Genomic DNA, 6,430 nt, shown 5'->3' with positions numbered 1-6,430 from the left:
ATGTAACCATGTTAGTTTATGTTGATTCACACTAAGATGGTAACATTTATTGAAGAAAGTGGTGATAAGAGAAAATATGACAAAATATAACCATGTTAACTTATGTTGATACACACTAAAATGGTAACATTTATGAAGAATGTGGTGACATATGAAAATATGACACAATATATGTAACACCCCCATATATCAAGGAGCCTTAACAAGACCTTCCCTAGCATATAAGGGCGTTACAATCTCGGTTGCCCGAGGACAATAATAATCAAATGTCAATTAAAGAACAACTAAGTTATATTACAAGTGATTACTAACAACAAACGATATGAAAAGATACAACTCAAAACCACTATCTACTGTGTAAACTACTTCTGTCGTGACTCGTGAGAGACTCATCCAGCCAAGCACCCAGCTAACATCCAGATCACAACCTGCTAAGAGTGACTGCTCACAATAAGGGATCACGACAGACATAACAGAAACAAACAACAAGACAACTACACAAGGTCAGTAACTAAAGAAATACACCAACAACCACAGACACAGCATGAGTACACAAATCATACACACACACGCATCTCCAATCAACCAATCATCGTCACCGACTGTCCACTGGACCAGCCCTGCCAATGGGGGACCGCAACCGTTCCCACCTAAGCCCCGCTCATCATACCGAGCAATAAACCCATGTCCATTAATGTGCACATCCCCTCCCATGGCGGGTTCCACGGAGGGCGAACTACGGGCGTGAAGCCACTCCTGCAAGTGACTCCACTCAGTCGAGGACGCACCTGGAGAACCATAGACAAACAATCACAATCAGCTGCACCACAACAACGATAAACAAAACAACACAACACCAACCGATTATCACAATCAACCAACCATACCGACACTAATCAACCAAGCCACATCAAAGACACTCTATACAACCAACAATACTGAGTAGGCGAACCTACCTTTAGCGCACCGCAGCGATTCCGCTTCCAATCACAAGACACCAATCAACCAAGCAACACACCTATACAAACAGTACAATCATCTATCACTACCACAACCAACCTAACTGCAAATAACGATGACGATGATGATGGCGATAACATACCTAAGCATAGCAACCCGGTGTCAAGACCGCTACCCGACTCAAGCATCCCATCTCCATGGTGCAAGCATCCTCAAGGCAAGGATTATGGTGAAGGAGGAGGAGAGTGACGACATCTAGGTTTAGGAAATGAAGTGCGGAAACTATTTGAGGTTTCACGAAACACGATTTATAATTCCCCGCTGCAAACCCGTTACTCGATCGAGTAACTAACTTACTCGATCGAGTGACCCCTACTCGATCGCGTTCCCAAGCTACTCGATCGAGTAGCCTCAGCTAGATCAAGTCCCACACAAACCAAAGCTCACGCCGTCACAAGACATCGCCCGCAACGTTTCCCAAGGTCAAGATCAGTGTCTAAGGTCAGTCAACGTCGGTCAACGGGCCCCTAAAAGGACGGGTATTACAGTCTTCCCCCCTTAAAAAGAACTTCGTCCCCGAAGTTCGACTCATCCTCCCCTACGACACATGACAACGAAACCAAGGTCATCACCACCGTTTACCCGACACAGGTCAACATTATCGTTTGAGAACATCATCCCCCTACGTATGCTCATCGGACATCATCATCATCCACCTTCGCACCCAATACACAATACGACTCTCAGCGAATTACCAACTTCCTTTGGAATCACTGAACACATACTAACCACAAGAACGACTAACTCGACTATCACCTGCATATACTACATAATATTATTCAAGCGTACACCAACACAACTATCATACTATACTTTCATCCATTACTTGACAACGATTACCAATTATAAAACATACAAAACAACGGTCCTACCATTGATTCACAATGATACGCGATTCCACTCTATCACTTTAGCCACACAACACAACTCTACTGATAACAACTCTACTACCGCTAATAACATTTAATTCTCATGACAACATAACGAATAATTAACTAAAAATGAAGTATTACGACATGCTATTCTATTCAACAATTATATACTGCTACTCAATTACACAATAACTACTATAAAATTATCCAAACAATCATTCAATATACTTCAAAAAGTCATGAAAACACTATAAAATTATTATAATTACGTCATTCTCCTTTTTGCGACATTACTCTTCCCCTCTAAAAAGGAACTTCGTCCCCGAAGTTCACCATCGAACAACTTTCCTGTCCCTCAAACCGATTACATATTATACCATACTGACATTACGTACGAAATACAAAGCAAACCTTGACTCATGATGACATAATATACTTTTCGACATTACACAACTTGACTCGTATAAACGTAAAACCACTGAAAACGTTTATCACACCACAAGATATACCATTACCAACTAGCAACCATATCATTGATTACTTTGTTATGCGATCACACTAATTATGCAACCAAATTATGATCATGGTACCCTATCTTTCTAAGGCGGCTTTAAATAGTATACAAAATTATATCAATACCTCCGAGAGTTGTACAAATTAACCAACATGCATGTTCGACTCATGACAGCCATGACACTTTCTTGACATTACGCAAACATGACTCACATGATATATACATATATATATATATATATATATATATATATATATATATATATATATATATATATATATATATATATATATATGCAACAATTAGCAATTTGAACAACACCACCGAACACCTCCCACCAACTGTCAGACATGGCAAGAATTATTCCCTTATATGACCATACCAAAACACAACAAGAATTGTAACCGTTGGACATTACGTTACCTGAAGCAATTTGATTTATCGTTTCAACTGATATACATAGCATTGAAAAATTGTATAAATTGCACGACCACACGCAATAATATAGCCATCGCTGATGCTAAGCAATGATATAAAACACCCCCAACAAGAAATGATATAACAACATTTAAAGATATGATGATTCAACCAAGTTTTAAAATAAAAAGTAGCTATAACAGTGCTACTCGATCGAGTTGGTAAGGCGCTCGATCGAGCTGGGCTTACTCGATCGAGTTCATGAGCTACTCGATCGAGTAGGCTGAGATCAGAACACTCCCCAAATGTCACCCCTGCAGTTACTCGATCGAGTAAGGGGCACTCGATCGAGTAGCCATAGGTCTATGTTCCCCCTAAAACACCATGTTAAGACCAAACAATCATATTAACACGAGTCGGGATGCTCTCCCGACCCCAAAATCCTACATAAACAGTCTAAAAGTACTCAAAATACGGCCTTATGGCCAACATACATACCAAAGTCTAACAAAGTACCAACCAAATAAGTACTAACAACTACAAATCCATGAAACGATATATATAAAAAGAAAAGGAGTATCATCACTCCACATCCTGATCATCCATCACCTCGTCACCACCATCACCACCTGATGTGGCTGCTCCAGCTGCGTCCCAACCTGCGACTCCACCCATGCCAACATCTGCTCCCACACGCCATGGGGCCAAGCAACCGTAGGGATATGAATGAGGCGCTCCACAAGTAGACCTCTCCACTCCGTAAGAGTGGAAAACTCCACTGTCGTCCCCAACGCCCCTCTACCACACGGGCTGCGCTGCCTCGGTCCCGATGCCCTGCACATATTCTATCTCATGGAGGTTCTCGAGTGTCAAGGTAGTAGACACCCTCTTTGTGAGCTCTCTCACTCTCATCTCGGGGCTATAGAAGGGAGGGTAGCCGGAGTACTGGTACTGTGGAGGCACAGGCTGCTCCGGCTGGGTCTCAGCCGCCCTCTCCCTCACTCGTCGTGGTCTTCTCCCCACTCTAGGTTGGGCATCCTCAGGTCGCACTTGATCCCCTTTAGTCGGCTCAGCATCACCTCCAAGATATCCGGGTCAGTGAGGTACATCTGCCTCTCAAGAACCCCATCATCCTCATCATCAGAATCAGCAGCCACTACTGCCGCCGGTAAAGGCTCGTTCTCGAGAAGGTGCTCGGAAGCAGGTATTCTCATCCAACTCATTCCCCAAACTCTCCAAGCTAGCCCACTATCCTCCAAAGTCCTCAACCACTTAAGGTAAAGAAAGTACTCACGGTCCAAGGTAGGGACCGCTGGAGTTAAAAGTGTATAAGCCGAGGAGGCCTCAAAGGTGGTAAGCCTCTCTGCTAATCGAGTGGCAATCGCTCCACAACTCAGAAAACAAGCGTTAGAAGATGTCATCAAGGCCAAGCTGGCACACACAATGTCCGGGGCACTAAAGGTGACTCTCTGGGATCGGGTGGGGTTGAGGTACGCCGCAAGCAACATCACCTCGTGTGAGTTAAGCTTACTCACATCCTTCCTCTCATAAAGCAAACAAGTCAAAGCACGGAGAAAGATCTTCAAGGTGACATATTGAACATCATTAATCAACATGTTGATAGAGGTGGGGGCGGGTTTTCCGGTAAAGCAAGGCATAAGGCTACTAGCTCCACACTCAGTCGGGATGTTCCTAAGAGCTCCCTTCGCAGGTCTTGAAAGGCCAAGGTGGGTGGCAAAAATGTCCATGGTAAGGAAGAAACTGGTGTTCATAAGGCGGAACTCAACGGTCTGCTCCACCGCATCATACTTGAAAGAACTCATAAACTCAAGGGTTAAAAAAGCATAGGAGTGTTTTCGGAGACGGTACAACCCAGTCATACCCAAGGTCTCAAAGATATGCCTAACATCGGTCTCAATCCTCAGGTCAGTCAAAAAAGAGTTATTCCCGTTGACCGATGTTGACTGACCTTAGACATTGATCTTGACCTTGGGAAACATTGCGGGCAATGTCTTGTGACGATGTGAGCTTTGGTTTGTGTGGGACTCGATCTAGCTGAGGCTACTCGATCGAGTAGCTTGGGAACTCGATCGAGTAGGGGTCAATCGATCGAGTAAGTTAGTTACTCGATCGAGTAACGGGTTTGCAGCGGGGAATTATAAATCGTGTTTCGTGAAACCTCAAATCATTTCCGCACTTCATTTCCTAAACCTAGATGCCGTCACTCTCCTCCTCCTTCACCATAATCCTTTCCTTTAAGATGCTTACACGATGGGGATGGGATGCTTGAGTCGGGTAGTGGTCTTGACGCCGGGTTTCTATGCTTAGGTATATTATCTTCATCATCATCGTCATCGTTGTTTTCAGTTAGGTTGGTTGTGGTAGTGATAGATGATTGTACTGTTTATATAGGTGTGTTGCTTGCTTGATTGGTGTCTTGTGATCGAAAGCGGAATCATTGCGGTGCGCTAAATGTAGGTTCGCCTACTCAGTACTGTTGGTTGTCGAGAGTGTCTTTGATGTGGCTTGGTTGATTAGTGTCGGTATGGTTGGTTGATTGTGATAATCGGTTGGTTTTGTGTTGTTTTGTTTATCGTTGTTGTGGTGCAGCTGATTGTGATTGTTTCTCTATGGTTCTCAAGGTGCGTCCTCGGCTGAGTGGAGTTACTTGCGGGAGTGGCTTCACGCCCGTATTTTGCCCTCCGTGGAAACCGCCACGGAAGAGGATGTGCACATTAATGGACATGGGTTTATCGCTCGGTATGATGAGCGAGGCTTAGGTGGGAACGGCTGCGGTCCCCCACTGGCAGGGCTGGTCCAGTGCACAGTCGGTGACGGTGATTGGTTGATTGGAGATGTGTGTGTGTGTGTGTGTGTGTGTGTGTGTGTGTGTGTGTGTGTGTGTGTGTGTGTGTGTGTGTGTGTGTGTGTGTGTGTGTATGATTTATGTAATCATGCTGTGTCTGTGGTTATTGGTGTATTTCTTCAGTTACTGACCTTGTGTGGTTATCTTGTTGTTTGTTTCTGTTGTGTCTGCCGTGATCCCTTATGGTGAGCAGTCAGTCTTAGCAGGTTGTGATATGGATGTTAGCTGGGTGCTTGGCGGGATGAGTCTCTCACGAGTCACGACAGAAATAGTTCACACAGTTGATAGTGGTTTTGAGTTGTATCTTTTCATATCGTCTGTTGTTAGTAATCACTTGTAATATAACTTAAATGTTCTTTTATCGGCATTTGATTATTACTCTCCTCGGGCAACCGAGATGGTTACGCCCTTATATGCTAGGGAAGGTCTTGTTAAAGCTCTTTGGTATATGGGGGTGTTACAATATAACCGTGTTAGCTTATGTTGATACACACTAAGATGGTGACATTTATTGAAGAATGTGGTGACATGTGAAAATATGACACAATGTAATCATGTTAACTTATGTTGATACACACTAAGATGGTAAAATTGATGTAGTAACGTGGTGACATCTATATCTATATAAAATAATAAAACAACAACCACACCATATTTTTTTCCCTCCAAAATCTCACTTCCACATTTAACATAGATTTTAGGAATCCTTAAAAATAGGCACACTAACTAAATAGCCCAATA

Source organism: Silene latifolia, chromosome Y (genome assembly GCF_048544455.1).
Source record: "Silene latifolia isolate original U9 population chromosome Y, ASM4854445v1, whole genome shotgun sequence".
In the NCBI taxonomy this organism is placed as follows: domain Eukaryota; kingdom Viridiplantae; phylum Streptophyta; class Magnoliopsida; order Caryophyllales; family Caryophyllaceae; genus Silene; species Silene latifolia.
Note: the sequence above shows the minus strand (reverse complement) of the source record.